Source organism: Colossoma macropomum, unplaced genomic scaffold, assembly GCF_904425465.1.
Source record: "Colossoma macropomum unplaced genomic scaffold, Colossoma_macropomum, whole genome shotgun sequence".
Taxonomy (NCBI): Eukaryota; Metazoa; Chordata; class Actinopteri; order Characiformes; family Serrasalmidae; genus Colossoma; species Colossoma macropomum.
Genome location: NW_023495319.1, coordinates 15,833 through 19,117, shown reverse-complemented (window position 1 = coordinate 19,117; position 3,285 = coordinate 15,833).

The following is a 3,285-nucleotide window of genomic DNA, read 5'->3' as shown; positions in this document are numbered from 1 at the left end:
CAAACCACAGAGTTATTCATTAATCTGTAGTAATGAGTAACTCTGTGGTTTCAGGCAACTGCTAATTTGGTTCCATTTCTCTTTCGGGAGCAATAATGTTCCATCCATCCATCCATCCATCCATCCATCCATCCATCTACTAGTCCAGCTACCCCTGTTAATTGTTCAGCAGCCCCGTTAGCACCCTCTGAAAATGTTCATTGGCCTTGTTCTATCAATTATATACATGTAATTAGGCTACCAAGTTAAATCTTCACCAGCTTCCAAAAGATCTGCGTACACACAGGAAATTAATTACACACTCATTCACTGAGAGCACACGGTAGACGGCTGATACAGTATCAGTCATGTTTTAGTCGTCTCTTAATCAAAACATTAACTAACCGATCTTCAGTCAGTCACTATATATATATATGATTGTCACAATGGATTATTACAACCCCATTTCCAGAATAGTTGGGACGCTGTGCAGAATGTAAATAAAAATAGGATGCAAATCATCTGAACCATATTTTTAAAGGAAAATAATACAAAGACAACATAACAAACGTTGAAACTGAGAAATTTTATTGCATTTTGAAAAATATATGCCCACAACACATTCTGAAAAAGTTGGGATGGGGGCATGTCTGTGTTTCATCACCTCTTCTTTTAACAACGCTCTGTGAGGGTTTGGGAGCTGAGGAAACACTGCTGTAGAAAGTGAAAACTACAGCTTTTAAAATGAGCTGGGGCCCAGAGAAGGTGGCAGCATTTCTGGATCCTTTTTATATATGATTTCTTCTTTGCATTTTAGAGTTTTAACTTGCATTTGTGGATGCAGTGATGAACTGTTTTCTCAGACAGTGGTTTTCAGAAGTGTTTCTGAGCCCATGCAGTGATTTCCACTACAGAATCATGTCTGTTTTTAATGCAGTGCTGCCTGAGGGCCCAAAGATCACAGCCAGCAAATACTGGTTTTTGGCCTTGTTCCTTACATACAGAGATTTCTCCAGATTCTCTGAATCTTTTAATGATGTTATGAACCGTAGATGATGAAAAGCAGAAGTTCTTTGCTATTTTATGTTGAGAAACGTTATTCTTGAATTGTTGCTCTATTTGATGGTGCAGTCTTCACAGAGTGGTGAACCCCTCCTCATCTTTACTCCTGAAAGACTCCGCCTCTCTGAGATGCTCTTTTTATACCCAATCATGTTACTGACCTGTTATCAATTAACCACCAGGTGTTTTTTAGCATTACACAAATTTACCAGCCTTTTGTTGCTCCCGTCCCAACTTTTTTGGAACATGTTGTTGGCATCAAATTCAAAATGAATGAATTTTTCAAAAAACAATAACATTTCTCAGTTTCAGCATTTGATTTGTTGTCTTTGTACTATTTTCAATTAAATATAGGCTTTAAATGATTTGCACGTCATTGCATTTTGTTTTTATTTACATTTTGCACAGCATCCCAACATTTTTGGAAATGGGGTTGTATTTTTGCTAGCTGTTTAAACAAGGATTACCTTCTTATTCCTTCCAAAAGACAATATAAACACTCAGTACTAAACAGTGAAGGCAAGGATAGTGATACCAACTGCTGCCACTGTGAGGCACTGTATTTCTTTATCAGTTACAGAACTGCTTCAGTGTCTACTACACCACAGACTGCAGTCTTCTTTACTGCTGCAAGAACCACAACAATGCTGTGATGATCACAGGCCCACCCAATCAAACGGGGACAGATTATTTTTAAAATAATAAATTATTTTAGTTTTCTGTGAGCGCTGTCGTTGTATTATGGCCAATCAAAACATTACACTCTGAGTCCTAGTGTTTAAATTTGAAGCTCCAGCTGCGGTCAAAAGATGTACCTGGAGTACATGCAAAAGTGAGATCCCATCCCTGATAGAGTTGCATATTCTTTACCCATCCAACACCAGAAACACAGTTTAATAATGCTGCTATCTGTGGCCTGTAAATTTGGTACTTACGATGCTCTTTTTCTACATAAGATAAATTTGACTCTGTCAAAATGTCAAAACAAACATCTTCTTTAATGCATCCAGGCATCAAAGCATAGCTAGACTTTTAAGTCTGCTGAATAAGTCTGTTGTTTTTCCTCGTCTTTGTATGTCTTATCTGTCTGATTTTAACTCGGCTATGTTGTCATCATTTTGCAGAAGTTGTGCCTGTGCTGAGCAGATGCGTGCATTATAATGAAATTGGTCTATGAATGTGTCACGCATCCCTCAGGCTCAGAGGCCTCTAGGGACTCCACTTCCCAGAATCCCCAGGGGGATCGCATGATTCTCAGCCCTCCATCTCGCTCCAATCACCACTCTCTGTCCCTTGAGTACTAACTTCTTACACCTGTTCTTAAGCCCGGGCTTTTTAGACTAGTTCATTACGAGGTATTGCTACCTGTTCCAAGAGCTCCTGAGCGTTATTCTTCTGTCTATTGTGATTATTCCGATTCTGACTGTGTTTTGGTATTTTGACCTTTGCCCTTTTTGCCTTTTCCCTTTGAATTCTGTTTGCTAGATTATGTTTGTCTTTTTATGTTTTTTGTCATTTTTGGATTCGACCCATGCCTGTTCTCTGACCACGTTTTTGGACCACGGTTCTAACATTAAAGCCTCGCTTTCTCTTTTTACCCACGAGCACCTGAGTTATTCTGCCTTGTTACAGAATGACAGTGTTTTATATCACTATTAGTACTTCCTATTTTTAATAATTTAGTATTTTAGTCTAGGGAAGGACTGGACATGAATTTAAATATAAAGATCTAAAAACGAGCACTCATTCAAAGAGAAGCACTTATCTTTTACAATATTAGTATAAATTGCATTTATTATTATAGAACATTATAGAACATTTAAATGCATTTTCATAATAGAAGGTTTAATACAAAACATATGAATGTATGTAAGCTGTGTGTCACAGGAGGTCCTTGATTATGTTTTGGAAGATCTTGGCTCCCTCCCTTCACCTGTTGTTTAAATCACCTGTGTGTTTTTTTAGCCCTCTCGTGATCTTTGTTTCACTTTCTGTTTCCACCTGTGCTTGTTTTTCCCAGTCGGGTTCTCCAGCTGCTCCTTGTTCTGTTCTTTGTTTTTTCTGTATTTTTTTTTTGCTTTTCCTTTTACCGCGACCCCGTGGACCCCGCCATCCTTCTGGTATTCTCTCTAATAAACAAACTGAAGGCTCCATCCGGCCTCCATGTTTAGAAATAAGTGACTAGATTTGTTGTTTTGTTTTTTTTTGTTTTTTTTTTGAAAAAGGCGGTACAGAAAACACTTT